Here is a 16,245-nt window from a genome sequence, read left to right on the forward strand (position 1 = left end):
CACTCAGCACCTGAGCTCTGCCTCCCCACCTTTGTCTCCTCCTCCTCAGCTTACAGACACCGCCCACCCCAGCTTCCAGGGGAGGCAGGGGTCGACTAGGGGAAGTGGAAAGAGGGATGAACTGGGGGGAAACGTGACCGGCCCCAGCTACAGGGACTAAGCAAGTACAGTCAACAAAACAAGCAGGTGTCTACTGCCAGGTTTTGGCAACTGAGTATTTTCCTGTGAAATCAGTTGACTAAACACTGCAGCCAGGGACGCCTTCTGGGCGGTGCCCTACCAACTAGTACACGTGGGTGAACAGGCTGCCCCTTTGAGGGTCCTGAAAGGTCAGCTGGGCGCTCCCAGGCCAGAAGGCCGCAGCAAAGGCCACTCCAGCGAAGACCCAGCCCCGGCTCAGTTTACCTGGGTACCGAGACCCTGCCGCCTCCTGCAGAAATCCCAGCAGGAACCCTGCTCTTGGGCCGCAGCAAGACAGCGGTCAGTTAGCTCCCAGAAGACAACCACAGAAACTGGCTGGCCCGTCCTCTCAGACTTTGGGGAGAAGGTGCCAGCCGCCTACTCCCAAGAGGCGGATGAGGATCCCTGAAACGTGGAGAGGAGGCGGGCTCACGGGATGCTTTGGGGAAACGCAGACGAGCCCCGCGTTGCCCAGCCCCCAGGAATGGGGAGGCTTGGCCACACAAAGCCGTTCCCCCAGCCTCCCGCCCTCCTTTCTCCCCTCCAGGCTCAGGCCCCCTGAGTGAGGCAGATTGCAGCTGCCAGCAACCCCGTGCGGCCCAGCTCCTGGGAGACCCCCACCCCACTTCTCCCCTCACCCCTCCCCTCTTGGGACTGGCAGGACCGACTCTCCCCCACCCCACTTCTCCCCTCACCCCTCCCCTCTTGGGACTGGCAGGACCGACTCTCTGGCAGGTCTGCGGGGAGATCTGGTCGGTAACACCTGGATTCGGGGTCGTCTGGCTGTCAGTGAACGGCCGCCTGTCTTGAGAATCTGGGAGCCTGGGTTTCTCTCCCCGTCAACCCTGGGCCTGCCCCAGACATGAGCCTCTCCTTTATGTGCCTCTCGATGACATCACCACGTGTCCTGAGGGAGTTTCTCCTATTGTGAGATTACAGACAACTGAGCTCTCCCCCTTTTTTCACAGTTCCACAGTCAGGCAGCACCCTCAGGCTCCTGACAGCATGACGGGGAGGTGCCTTGTAGGAAGAAGTCAATACAATGGGAAATAGATCGAAATCTATCAGCATCAGGGGGGACCTGGCTAGTCTGCTGCTCAGGGACCCAGCTTCACTGCTCCAGGCGCAGGACGTGGAGCTGGGAAGGGGGGGTAGGGAGGTGGGGGGGCGCTGGCCTCACACACCCGGAGGCTCCCCGCTGCTCTGTAAATGTCTTCTCTCTCCTACCACCAACCCATGGCGTTTAACGGCAAATGAGTGGGTGGCGAAGAGAATTTCCCACCTTGGGAAGAAGCAGTTGAGTCTGCCAGTCACTGAAGACACTGTGATTTTCGTATGTGTAATGGGAAAAAGTCGCTCTACCTCAGTCTTACAGGAAAATCGAGCGGGGTGGACAAGGGGGCTTTGGGCGGTAGCTGGAGCCAAGCATGCTGGCTTTACCCTGCACACATCACTGTGTGAGCACAAGCGCTTGTGTAAGCAGGAGGGGGACGCGAGGGTCGCCTCTTTCCTAGCAGACCTCAGGTCCCACGGACAGCCGATGCACTTGGTGAAACTGTGGAAGGAATGATTCCTTCCACAGGAATCTGAATGATTTTAGGAGTTTGGGGCTGGGAATAAAGCCGGGAATTTCATTATCTAGGCAATGAGTGATGGTGACTGCACCAGCTCCCCAGGAGGAGATCAAAGAGTTCATCAAGGGCCCCAAAAATCACTGACCAGGAAAGATTAGAGGAACTGATGGTACACCCACAGAAGACCAAGGTGAGAAGGGCCAGAAAGGCAGACTCTTGAGAAGCTTCCAGAAACGTTACAAGTAATGAAACACTTGAGCAATTTTTTTTTTTTAATATGAAACCTCTATGGAACAAAAATTGTTCTGTCCCCCCAAATCTTCGGTACAGTCTGCTACCCACGCAAAGGCCTTGGTGAGTTTTTTTTCCGTGAAGGCAGAGGGAGTTATGAAAGCTACCAAAAAGGCTGAATTTCCGTCTGGGCTAGGCTGTGGTAGGGCGTGGTGTGCTGTGGCACCGTATAGAATGGCATGGGGCAGCAGGATGTGAGGTGTCATGGTGTGGTGTGGTATAGTGTCCCTGGGGTGGGTTCACACAGTGTGGCGTGCTATGGTGTGGTCTGGTGTGCTGTGGCATGGTCCACGGCGTGACATGGAGTGTCAAGTTGAACGAACAGGCAGGATACAGGATGAGATACAGGATAGACAGTGATTATCGTCAGAGAGAGGGTGGTTGGGGACTGGATTGGAAGGGACACAGGAGAGCTAACTGGAAATGTCCTGCAGGAAGCTAGAGAGAGACGCAGGAAGAGCACCCAAAGGAAAAGTCAGACCTGGACACCTGGATGTGAGTCGTCCTCTAGAGGGGACAAGGGATGTCGTCACAACAGGAGGGCCATCTGCTGAGTGCAAGGACAGAGCCAGGTGTTTTACGTACATATCTCCCTGGTCCTCACAATGATCCTGAGAGATAGCACTCGACAAAGTGAGGCTCAGAGGTGAAGCAGTTTACCTGAGGTCACACAGCTAACCAGTGATGGAGGTGTGTGTGAACCCAGGTAAACCTCAGCTTTTTTCTGGGAGTACTCATACCTAAAGGAGGATTTCACAGAGGTTTTCAGAAGATGCTCTGTACACATCCAGGGAGAACAAGGGGATGATTCTAATCACTGTACCCACCTGCACTGGTTACCCATAACATTTGGTGGTAGGGAAGAGAGCCCCAAAATGCTGGCTTAAACAAGGTAAGGGTTTACAGGACCATTGGGTGGCTTACGCCAGGGAGGACACTTTACACTGTGGTCCAGGAGGAGCCACTGCAGATACCAGCAGCCCTGGGGCCTTGTTTTTCTCTCTCAAGAAGAGAAATCAGAGGAGGGTGGGCGAGAGCTGGCGTAATAGTTCCCCAATTCATGAGGAACCCAGGTCCTGTATAGATTTCCACTCTACTATCTCCACGCTCATGCTTATAAGATGGCTGCTGGGACTCCAGCCATCACATCCGTGTTCTAGACAGGAAGAAGGATGAAGGGCAAAGAGCAAAAGGAGCAGACTGCCTTAGGTAGCTAGCTCCCTTTAAACTGCTTTTCTGAAAACCGGAAGCTCACCTTATACCCTCCATTTATACCTCATTAGCCATAACTATATTACATCGTCATTCTTACCTAGGATGGGAGGATCCGAGGTGTAGCTTTTATAAGTGGGCATACTACTAAACCCAAATAAAATTGGATTCTGTTAGTACTGAGAAGAAGAGAATGGATATTGGAGATCATTCTAGCAAGATCTGCAACCTCACTTCCATGACACAATCACACCCGGGAGCTCTAACGCCAGGTGCCAGCTCCTTCACAGGATCAGCCGTGACACTGATCACAGGATCAGGCGTGGAAAACCCAGCCTCTGCACAGAGAATGTCATAGTTAAATCTGACAAATATTCATATCGAGCATGAATTTGAGGTCAGAGAATGGAGACAGTGGGTTTGGACCATACATCTCCTCATTGCAGGACTGGACGGTGGGAGGTGTAAGAAGCACAGTCATGTTGTACCATCACTAAGCCCATTACCCAATTGGGAGGAGCTTCGGTCTTTGTGTCCTCTGGTGTATCTAAGTTAATGGATTTAGGTTTGGAAAGGAATAAGCTTTGATAAGGCAGTATTCTTTAAGGGGCATTAACTTATCTGTTCTACACAGCCTGGACTCCAGAATTTTGTCAGAAATTGTCACTTGGGCATAGCCAGACCAGGTACCCATTCTTAACAATGTCCAGAAATGTCCTATTATGAGTTGAATTATGTTCCCCCACATTCATGTGTTGAAGCCCTAACCCCCAACACCTCAGAACATAACCATAGCAGGAAACAGGATCTTTACAGAGGTAATTAGGTTACCTCTGTAAAGGTCAGAGTTCAGTTAGGTGGGCCTTAATCCAATCAGACTGGTGTCCTTATAAGAAGAAGAGATTAGGACACAGACACACAGAGGGACAACCGTGTGAGGACACAGGGAGGAGGTGGCATCTCCCAGCCAAGGTCAGAGGCCTCAGGAGAAACCACCCTGTGACACCTTGATCTTGGACTTCCAGCCTCCAGATTGTGAGAACATCAATTTCTGTGGTTTAAGGCCCCTAGGCTATGGTCTTTGTTACAGCAGCCCTAGCAGACTAATACAGGCTCTTTCCCAAAATAAAGCGCTAAGAATGATTGAACCTATACAGGAAAGAATGAGAAAAGCATACAATTGACTAAAGGGCTAACTTAAGCATAATTCTTCACGTATCAGGCTACAATTCACACACAGTAGAGTTCTGTTACTAACGGTTAATTCTCCTCACTAGGAGACTGGACCCGGCTGGGGTAAACGCCTCTGTCTTGGTGTGGCTCAGGTACATCGCTCCTTTCCTACTGTCTGGTGCTTCTCTGAATAGGGATTTTTAACAGCAGTCACAGGGTACCTTTCATTTCATTGCCTGCCATTCTTCAAAGCTCCATTTTTAAGTGCCGCGTTTCCATCAACTATCTTTCTAGGTTCTGGTGAAAGCAAGACCTGTACGATGTTGAAATGCACAGCGCTTCTCCTCCTTTCCAGGGGCCGGCTCCTCCGCGGTCCAGCCAGTCCAACTGCAGCGGCTTGTTAGCTGGGAGATGGCGTCTCTATTCACAGGCTTCGTTTTGTCCTGTGATTTGGGAGTGGGGGTGGGTGTTGATATATGACTCTTGCATTTTGGTGGGAAGAAAGAAACTTCCCGTTTGGTTGCTGTCGCTGACAACAAAACAACTTCCTACCATTCCTCAGGCTTCCCTGACTCACTGATACTTCTCATCTGACACCTCCCTGCACCTCTCGTCCACTCCCCAGTTGGGGTATTTAACTGTTTTGTACCCGCTATGTGTAGGCTGAGGAGGCTTTGCCAACCCATCACTGCTGGCTGTTTTTGAATCAAAGCATTTGCCTAAAAAAGAGAAGGAGAATTCAATGAAGCAGAGTTGAGAGGCCTGGCACAGCTGGGGGTGCCCAGAATCCCACAGCCTCCCGCTTAGGGCATGGTCTGCAGCAGCAGATGGACATCCCTTCCCCTCCCCACATGGAGCCTGGACCTCTTACTCATCACTGATGGGGAAATCGCTTAAATAAATAGATTAAAATTACCAAAAAGAATACATTAGAAAGATAAGAAATATGTGTTATCTGTAAAATAAACTATCACAGAGAAAAACCAGAAAGTTCAAAAATAACTAAATACTATATGCAAATTACTTCATTCTTTTAGGTACAATATTTGCTAAAAGAGGATGAAGTAGCAAATACAAGTCGGGGGGCGAGACCCATGGGGCCTGTACAAGTCGGGGGGGCAAGACCCACGGGGCCTGGGCCAGAAGAAAAATTCTTGGAGGCCCCGCAGGGGCTGCCTCCCCAGGGACACAGGCTGAGGCCCAGACACGCCGTAAGGCAGAAAACATGCTCGCGGCGCATCTGCCCTGTAGGCTGAGGAGTCTGGTGAGCCCCTTAGCTATTCCAGATGATTTCCCCGTGGCCCAGCTCGCATGTAAATCCAACACGCAGCTGGCAGGCAGGCTAATTCCTCCTCAAACAGGCCACCTGCCAGAACGGGGCGAACTCTCGGAGGAGCTAACGAAGGTGCATATAAAATCTGCTAACGAGGCCATTTCTAAACACACACACTGTCTAGGGGAGGGAAGGGGACTACGGCTCAGGAGACACTCGGGCTTCAGGAAGCAGGATGCACAGACATGGCTCTGGGCCAAGCTCTGGTCCCTGCTCTGTCCCTAACCAGCCGTGGGACTCTGGGACGTCAGTACTGCCTGCATGTCACCGTGTCCTGTAAGAAAATCAGGGTAAACCACAGAGCTCTGCGGTCACTCCGGCTCCCGTGGTGTCGGGCCAAATCTGCTTCTTCTCCTCAGTCTGGTTTGGACAGGTGGGGTGGCTTCCTTCGCCTGCCCCACCCATGCACAGAGCAGGCCCGAGTCCCCCGCACAGAGCCCGAGCCCAGGGTCCGCCCTGTCTGCCCAGCAGGACAGCCTCACCACAAGCTGCCAGCACTGAGGAGCGAGGCCAGAACCCCGAAGCAGCTGCGGTCGGACGCCCGGGGAAGATGTAGTGGGAACGTCCAGGCCTGGCCAAGCAGAGTGGCACCTGCGTGGGATTCAGGAAGGAGGCTGCGGGGCTGAGCCCGAGGATGGGGACAGGCGGGGCCCAGCTGAGGGGCAGGCTGCTCCAGGAGATCGTCTGCGGACAGGCACGGGCTGACAGAGGTCCAGCTGAAGGCCGAGCCCAGCCTCGTGGAGGGGCTCACGCTCCGACGGGTGGTGTCTGAGTCCCCTTTGAAGGACTCAGACACCCACCCCGCCTGGTCTCCCTTTGAAGAAGGGGAGCATGTCAGCAGAGAAGCCCCACTGCCAGCAACTTCGGGGTCCATCCTGAGGCTGGCCCCGGCCCAACTGTCTCAGCCTGGGACACAGGACACAGGACAACTCTGAGGACAACAGTTGGCTTCTCCCTCCTCTCCCTGCCCAACGCCGCCTCCTGCCCATTCCATCTCCGAGCCTGTTTCCAGAGAACCTGCCCTGCCTCTGAACGGCTCCACGACGACCCTCAGTCCCCAGCTTGCGGGCTCTGTCCCCTGGGGTCCCCTCAGCAAGAGGTCTTAGACCGGGACCTGCTTCAGCCGGCTCACATCCTCTCCCCAGCCGTATCTCTTGCAACTCGGCTCAGTGATGGAGGCTGGAGCCTGGAACCGACGTGGTGGGAGTATTTACACCATGGAAACTGGCAAACTCTGCAGATGAGGGCTTTTTTTTTCCTGGAAAGCTGGTTGTTAAACATTCACCAGCACACCACTACTTCCGTATAATAATCGGACCAGACTCTTCACAGAGACCTGCTTTGCTCCATGGCATGTCGTGAAGAGAGCAGAAGTGTGGAGAGGATGGAGCGTTACAGGAGATGCAGGATAAAGCTGCAGACGATTCTTCCAAGAGCAGACATTCTGAGGGGGCCTCCGGGGTGCCCTGTTCTTATGGGGGATGGAGCTGTTCTGGCAGCAGTGGCAGGCAGAAAACCCGCACCTGGCTGGTTGGGTCCAGATGCACAGAAGACAATGAACCTCTGGGCGCTGAGAAAGGGGAAGAATATATTTGATGTCCTTTAAACAAGTATGAAGAGAAATTTTCCATTAGGCTAGTACATTCTCCTCTAAAAGAATGGCTTACTGGTAAGTAATTCACCAATTTTCTAATGATGCTCAGATGTGGCTCAGAGTGGAAACATCATAGACACCTGTTAAATGAATCAATGAGCCAATCCTGACTTTCAGATAACCAGAGATGCCTTACAATATGTAAAATAAATAAACATTTTAAAAAAAGCCATCCGTATGAGCTGAGAGCACACTCGCTGAGAGAATGTGTATGTTAAAAAAATAAAGTTACCATATGATACAGCAATCCCACTCCTAGGCATATACCCAAACAAAACTATAATTTGAAAAGGTACATGCACCCCTATGTTCATAGCAGCACTATTCACAATAGCCAAGACGTGGAAACAACCTAAATGTCCATCAACAGATGAATGGATAAAGAAGATGTGGTACATATACACAATGGAATATTACTCAGACATGAAAAGGAATGAAATAATGCCATTGCAGCAACATGGATGGACCTAGAGATCGTCATACTAAGCGAAGTAAGTCAGAGAAAGACCAATATCATATGATATCACTTATGTGTGGAATCTAAAATACAACACAAATGAACATATCTACAAAACAGAAACAGACACACAGACATAGAGAACAGACTTGTGTTTGCCAAGGTTGGGGGTGAGGGACTGGGAGTTTGGGATGAGCAGATGAAAACCAGTATATATAGGATGGAAGAACAACAAGGTCCTACTGTAGAGCACAGGGAACTATATTCACTGTCCTATGATAAACCATAGTGGAAAAGAATACGAAAAAGAATCTATGTATGTATAACTGAGTCACTTTGCTGTACAGCTGACATTAACACAACACTGTAAGTCAACTGTACTTCAATAAAATACTTTAGAAAAGAAAAGAAAAATAGGAAACTTGTCAGGGAACCAAATCAACACTGGAACGAAGGTGTTCCTGTAGCTCAGCTTGATGGTTTAGAGACAGCAGAAGTAGGAGTGGGATAAGTAGGCTTATCCTGTGTCCAGCTGTGTGTCCCTGATAACGAGAAGGACAAGGGATCTAAACCTCCTTGAAGATGGGAAGATGCACGTTTTAAAATTAAGGCCTCCCCCAAAGACGCTTTATTAAAATCTTTCATAAAAACCTAAGCATTCAGCTCCTTACTTTCGGAAGCCCCGACATCCAAGAGGGAGTGTGTTAGTCACTGAGGGGCAGACTCCAGGGAACTGAAGAAAAGCTGCAGTGGGAGAAAGCGGAATGAAGAAGAGGATGCTGTCATCGTAGACAAGGCTGCAAAGGGGCCACGTGTCCTTTCGGGAGCTCTAACCTCTTCAGAAGAGCACCTCCTCCCTTGCAGGGGGTGGACAAGAAGCAAAGAAACCTTCCTGTGCTTTGAGCATTCTCCCGGGGGCCCAGTGCAGAGGTGAGCCTGTCTCCCTGTCCGGCAGGCTCTGATGTCCAGGCAGGTCTGGGCTGCCCCACTGGGGTCTTGCCAAATGCAGAAAGCTGCTCTACCCAGCAGGACAGCCAGACGGCAGGATCCTGATGTTTCAACCCGAATCCACAAGAACCTCTGCTCCAGCCAAGTTCTTCCTGAACTTCTTCCATGATAGGAGAGGAAGCCAAGGAGAATCATGTATCAAGAAAAAAATGTCTGCATTCCCACTGAGAAGGGAATTTGGAAATAAAGTGTGAGAATGAGTGAGACAGAAGCCCAGGCAAGAAAAGATACTGGGACTCTTGCAGAACGACCCAGCTCCTTACTGAGGAGGGCCACGGCCTCCCGCCATGATCCCTGCCCTCCTTCCATTCCCTCCAGCCTCACAGCTAGTGGTGTAGATGGTCCCGTGGCTAATGGTGTAGATGACCCCGTGGCTAGTGGGTAGATGACCCTGTGGCTAGTGGTGTAGATCAGGGGTTCTCAACCCCCGGGCCGCAGTGTCCACATCCTGTTAGGAACGAGGCCGCACAGCAGGAGGTGAGCGGCGGGCCAACGAGCAAAGCTTCATCCACCACTCCCCACGGCTCCCCAGCGCTCACACTATCGCCTGAACCATCCCTCCCCGCAACCCCGTCCATGGAAAAACTGTCTTCCGTGAAACTGGTCCCTGGTGCCAAAAAGGTTGGGGACCGCTGGTGTAGACTGTGCCGTGGCTAGTGGGTAGAGGACCCTGTGGCCAGTGGTGTAGCTGGTCCCATGGCTTGTGGTGTAGGAGGTCCTGTGGCTGGTGGTATAGATGACCCTGTGGCCAGTGGTGTTGATGACCCTATGGCTAGTGGTGTAGATGGCCTAAGGTACAAAGACTAATATCAGAGACCTTGAACTGAGGAAGAAAAAGTGTTGCAACACATCAAGCACTTCACCTGCACAGAGAAAACCATGGTGCTGAAAGTAGTAACCCAGGAGCTTCCAGAGTCCCACGGAGTGAAACCCAACCTTCAGCCAGTGCTGAGATCCCTTAGCAGGTGCCAGAGGGCAGCCTGGTGGTTGCAGGGATGGGAAGGGCAGGAGACACAAGCTCCCTCTCTCTAAAGAGGAGCTTCTTCCATGCACCACTTTGAGGCCAAGCTTCCAAGGCTGGCTCTTATTCTATAAATTAAGGGGGGAAAAAAGACTAACAGAAGAAAACTACCAAGTTAAATAATAAATACAAGGTAGGAAGTTTAGAAAGAATTTTTTAAGGCTTAGAGAAAAAAAATTGTTGAAAGGACAAAAATTTTTAATGGGACTATTATTTTAAAAGAGTTTGGACTAGTAAGGTAAAATCAATATTTAAGAGAGACGATTAGAAGTCCGTGAGATTTAAATGTTAACACAAAAGTGAGCACTGAACGCCAAAAATCACTAAGACGATATGTTTACAATATAAAAGCAGACAGTTTTAAGGGTAAAGAACAAGAATAAAAATGCAAAAGCTATAAAAGTAAAGAAGATTTCCCGAAAATGTTTTCAAAGCAAAAGGCTTGGAAATTAGAGCAATGGTAGAGGGAAAAGGAAAAAACACAAGGAACTATTTAAGCATAAATCAGGGTAAGAAAACAATCTGCTTCCTTCGCAAGGTAACTGGAGTAGAAAGCCATGAATGTTCCCTTGGTAATTTCCATCGTGATTTCCTCTTTAACCTAAAAGCTATTTTAGGAGTTGGTTTTATAGCTTACAAATACATGAGGTTACTTCTTGCCATATACTCTTTTTTATTGTGGATTTCTAATTTAATTGCATTGAAGTCAGAGAATATGATTGTGTTATTAGAGTCCATTTTTATAAATGTTCAAAGTGTGCTTGAAAATACTGTATGATCTCTACGTTAGGTGCAGGGTTCTCTTTTTATCTAGTTTACCTTTTGTCTAGTTTAATTGTGCCATTGAAATCCTTCGTATCTTTATTTTATATCAACTTGATCTTCCAATTTCCTTATAAATTTTCCTTGTAATTCTTTCAGATTTTGCTTCATATATTGAGGCTAGGTTGTTAAAAACATACAAATTTATGATTGCTGCTCCTTGCAGGATTGTTCCTTTCTTATTATGAATGTCCTTTTTATCCCTATTAATGATCTGTGCCCTACAATTGGTCTGCCTATTCAGTTTTTCCAGTTTAGCTTTCCAATTTAATTTTAACTATTCTGTGTCATTTCTTATGTTTCTTGTAAATAGCACAAAGCTGAATTTAAGTTTTAAAAATCAACCCTAAAAGTCTATGTCTTTTAAAAGGCCTTCAACTATTTACTCTTATCGTGATTACTGATCTATCTGGACATATTTCCACCATCTTTTTCTTGTGGTTTTGGCTTTTTTTTTTTTCTTTGTTTCTTCTTTTCTCCTTTCCTAACTTCTCTTAAATTTCAATAATGTTTTCTTTATTCCTTCCTACTTCCTTTGCTACTTTTGAATGATACGTTGTGCTTTGTTCTTTAGTTTCACTCTTCAATTTTCAACAATCATAATTAACCATAAATAAGAAAGTTATTCAGTGTCTTTATTCTCCTTTCAAACACAACCAGAAACTCAGCATCCTTAACCACCCCTGAACAGCCCCTTCCTTGTGAAGATTGTCTAGAATTTGAGTTGCAGGGGGTTTTTTTGTATTTTTTTTTTCTGGTACGCGGGCCTCTCACTGTTGTGGCCTCTCCTGTTGCGGAGCACAGGCTCCGGACGTGCAGGCTCAGCAGCCATGGCTCACAGGTCCAGCCGCTCCGCAGCATGTGGGATCTTCCCGGACCGGGGCATGAACCCGCGTCCCCTGCATCGGCAGGCGGACTCTCAACCACTGCGCCACCAGGGAAGCCCATGAGTTGCACTTTTTTTAACATACACACAAAAATTATATTTTTTTCTCATTGATTACCTTTGGTAAAATATATATTATTAATTCTTTGTATTCACCATTGCTTCTTAGATCCTGCTCCCCCCCTCTTGGTTCACTCTTCCTCTGTTTGCAATATATCTGTGTTAGTTCTTTCAATAAGAATCTATAGGTGGTTAACTCAATCTTTGTCTGAAATTTATTTACTTTGTTCTCATTCATAAAGAATAGTTTAGTTAGGTACAGAATTCTAGGTTGTCAGTTATTTTTCATCAGCACTTCAAAGATACTTCAAAGATACTACTCCAGTGTCTCCTGACATCTATTGTTGTTAAGTAGATGTCTGATGTCATTCTAATTATTATTTTTATAGGTTTATTGTTTATTTTTTCTAATAGCCTTTAATATTTTATCCTTATTCTTGATATTCAATGTTTCACTGCAATGCATCTGGGTATGCATTTACTTTTATTGATTTAATGTACACTTTTAATCTGAAAAACGATGACTTTCAATTCTAAAAAATTCTCAGTGATACATCTTCTCTTCAAATTTTGCTTTACCCATTGAGTCAATTCTTATTTTCTTCTGGAATTCCTATTTTATGATTCTTGGAGCACCTTGAACTCCCTTCTGTGACTCTTTTTTTTAATATTTATTTAGTTAGTTAGTTATTTTATTTTGGCTGTGCCAGGTCTTAGTTGTGGCACGCAACATCTTTTTAGTTGCAGCATGAGGACTTCTTAACTGTGGCGTGCAGACTTCTTAGTTGTGGCATGCATGAGGGATCTAGTTCCCTGACCAGGGATTGAACCCAGGCCACCTGCATTGGGAGCGCAGAGTCTTACCCACTGGACCACCAGGAAGTCTCCCTTTTGTGACTCTTAACTTCTCTTTCATATTTCCTGTTTCTTTTTCTCTATATACTATATTCTGGTGATACTTCCAATTCATCAATTTTTCTCTTCAACTGTGTCTAGTGTAGCATTTATTCCATTTGAGTTTTTAAATTTCATTTATCATTGTTTCTAAGATTTCTAGTTGGTTCTTTTCTGTATTCATCTACTGATATTTTTATTTCTGTTTCTTATTATTATTCATCTTTTACATACGTTTTCTTTCCTTGATCTCTTTGAGGGTCCAAAGATGTAATGGCTCAACACAATAGCAGCTAATTTGGGTCATGTAACAACCCTGTGTGGGTGAATAGGTCAGTAAACCAACTCCTCCAAAGGGTCATTGAAGGACATAGGTTGATGGAGGTTTTGCCCTTTTCCACGTGTGCTCCCGAGGTTACAAGGAGTGTCTCTGTCCCAGTGAGCTTGTAAATGGAGAAAGCATTTGGGAAGTTTTTATGAGTCAGGTGTGCAGTAGCACACCTCATTTCTACTCACATTCCATTGGCTGGCAATCATATGCTCATGCCTAATTGCAAGGAAGGCTAAGAAATGGAGTCTAGTCGTGCACTCAACAAGGAAGTGATTTTTGACTAACTAGTCTTTTATTGTTATTATTTTGCCTACAGTGAATTGATCTCCCAATAGTTTCTTCTGTTGGTAGCCTTCCTTAGTGCTCTTTTTCGATATGTTTAGAAATTTTAAGGAATTTCAGTTGTAGGCTCATCTTGAGTGGAAGCCTCTCTTCTGTCTCTCTCCCCTTCCACTATCTGTTGTCCCTGCCTAGCAATTTGGTGGTCCCCTTTACATACCTCTCTCTCAGGGCTCCCAATCTTGAAACAAATATTCTCTCAGTGGCTCAGGACTTCCATGTTATAGTGAATATCTCAGATTCAGTCATCGAGGCAGCAGGCAGCCTGGCCCAGGTCCTGGTTACAAGGCTGGGTCTGCTTCCTCTCACCTGCCTGCTATTTGTATAAGCCAGGGGCCCCCAAACAGAATAAACAATCAGTAGTAAGCTCTTCCAGCTCCCATCACTGCAGGGAGACCCATCCCACCACCTAGTTTCATGAAATGGGCCTGGCCCAGATCCCTTGCCCTATGTGAAGTGCTTTACTGCCCGTGACTTTGCAGAACACAAACTCCCACCCTTTGTACCTGCTTCAGAACCCAAGCCCAGAAGAACCACGACTGCAGTACATCCTCTTAGCTGTGTTTCTGTTTTGCTTTTAGACCACGGAAAGCTTGCCGTATCTCCAAATGTGTCGGAGATCTGTTAACGCTTTCTTCTTGTATGCTCTCTATTACTGATATGTGGTTTTTTGGAGGAGCTTTACTGCAGGAGTTGTAAATTTACAACATCACCCGGAACTTGGTAAAACAAGAATCCAGAAGTCACTGAGGGAAGAAGTGGAAAAGGTGAGGGAGTGGAAATTAACTGAAAGAGAACAAGCAGTGCCGGTGAACCCAGCGGCCCTCCGTGTAGGTCTCCTGCTGTCACTTCAGTGTCCTGTACCCATGGAGATGTAAGCAGCACAGATAACATGATGCCTTTACTCATAAATCTAGAAGATCCTCCTCAACTCACAGATGTCTTAGCCTTTACCTGTAACAGCAGGACGTAGTCTTTATACAAACAGCAGCGGGGCCCCAGGACAGAGTAAGTAGAAGCTATTCTCATTCCTATAAACTTCCTGATAAACACACAGACAAGCAATGCCCAGTATAAAGTGGCCGTGTAGCATAGTGTAGCGGTGAGACACGGGCTTTGGAGCCAGGTAACCTGGGTTGGAGCCTGGTCTGTGCCACTATGACCTACAAGAACCTGGGCAGGTTGTGGGGCTTCTCTGAGCCTCAATTCTCTCATCGGCAAAATGAAGATAATAATAATACAGAATCTTCCTCAAAGTTTCATTTGTATTAAATGAGTAAATATTTGCCAAGTGCCTGGTCCAGAGCAAGGGCTATGTCAGTTCTTGTTAAATTAAAATACATACATAAGACGCAGGGCTGTCTTTCATGACCTGGTCATCTCATCCTCCGTCAACCATGACCAATGACTAGTAGACATCTCTATCTTTGGTCTAGACTTTCTCCAGAACCTAGCTATTTATTGCCAACTGCCTACTGGCTGTCTCTACTTGGTTGTCCCACCAACACCTCAAGCACGGTAAGTCCCAAACTAAATTACCTCGCCTCCCAAGTCTGCTCCTCCTCCCGTGTCCCTCCTGGTCAGCAGCATCGCCATCCACACCAAGGGAAACCTGGAGCTCTCAGAGGGCCCACTCTTCACCTCGCCTCCCCAAACCCCCCGCTTCCTTGCTCCTCTGACACACACACCTCCCCCTTCCAACAAGACCAAACCTTGACTACTACTCCCCCTTTTGTACCCACCCTCCACTTTCCATCCCCTCTACTACTTACTGCCTTGGTCCCAGCCCTCTTCGAGTTTCTTAGGAAGGAAGAAGGGAGAATGGATGCTAAGTTAGCAATAACAATGCGCACTAAAGAGCAGTACAAACACATTCCCGTTACTAAAAGCAAACAAGTCTCATCCCAGCAACCACATCAAACTGAAGGCAGGTCTCTTGCATCACCATTCCCATGATGAGAAGCACAGCTCCTTGGTGCTGGAGCCAAAGGACAACATAGTCTGACTGCTGAGAAAAGACAAATAAAATAAACAGCTGCCATGAGCAGGAAACTATGTGAACAAGGCTTTTGGAATAGAGCCCAGGGTTTACGTCAGGGCAGAATAAATATATTCTGAAATCACAGCCTATCTCAGTCCCCCTCTGTTTTCCCTTCCCCATATAATTATTTGAATTTAAAAGTATGTAAATTTAAAATGTTAAAGATGTCAACAAATTCCTGTATCAAAGTGACAGACAAATTTTCACTCCCACCAAAATGCTGATAGATGCAAGTTTCTCCAAACTTGGGCCAGCACTGGGTATTATTGGACTTAAAAACTTTGCCAATCTGATAGGTAAAATTGGCACACTTTGTTGTTTTGGTTTGCATTTCTTTAATTGTGAATAAAGTTGAACGTCTTTTCATACAGTTAAGTCGTTTTCATTTTTTTCTATGAATGCCAGTTTATGCCCTGCGTCCACTTTTGCTCATTGAATGGTTAATCTTTTTCTTACTGATTTGTAAAAGCTCTTTGTATATTGAGACAATTAACTCTTTGTAATATGAATTGCAAAGTTTTTTTTAATCTTGTCTTCTCCTCCCTTCTTTTTTTGAGTTAGATTTTTCCAGAGAATACTTTTTTGTTTGTATGTTATAAAATACAGTAATTAATTTTTCTTTACAATGCATTGATTTTATGTTTTACTTGTTTAGGGCTTTGAAGATCTGAAGAATTAAAGTCTGTATAGAGAAGGTAACTGGCAACTGCTGCCCTTCACATTCAACTGCCCATCCCAGCAGCCTGGCTTCCATCCCCATGATCTGAGCACTTCCTCCAGCAGGGCTGATGCTCCATTGATGTCTTTCATGATTATTCCTGGGAATTCCCTAGTGGTCCAGTAGTTAGGACTCAGCGCTTTCACTGCTAGGGGCCTGGGTTCGATCCCTGGTCGGGGAACTAAGATTCCACAGGCCGCACAGTGTGGCAAAAAAAAAAAAGAGAGAGAGAGAGAGAGAGATTACTCCTT

General features: G+C 47.0%; 1 long non-coding RNA gene across 1 annotated transcript in view; it reads right to left on the reverse strand.

Annotated features, from left to right (window-relative positions):
- Positions 1 to 874: 874 nt before the first annotated feature.
- LOC113631698 (uncharacterized) overlaps positions 875 to 16,245 on the reverse strand; it is a 34,503-nt gene continuing 19,132 nt past the window's right edge. Inside the window, exon 3 of the long non-coding RNA XR_003437519.1 lies at positions 875 to 7,333. This is a non-coding gene — a long non-coding RNA (uncharacterized LOC113631698). The remainder of the gene's footprint in view (positions 7,334 to 16,245) is intronic.

Source organism: Aethalodelphis obliquidens, unplaced genomic scaffold, assembly GCF_003676395.1.
Source record: "Aethalodelphis obliquidens isolate GAN/ISIS:26980383/991018 unplaced genomic scaffold, ASM367639v1 scaffold34, whole genome shotgun sequence".
Lineage (NCBI taxonomy): Eukaryota > Metazoa > Chordata > Mammalia > Artiodactyla > Delphinidae > Aethalodelphis > Aethalodelphis obliquidens.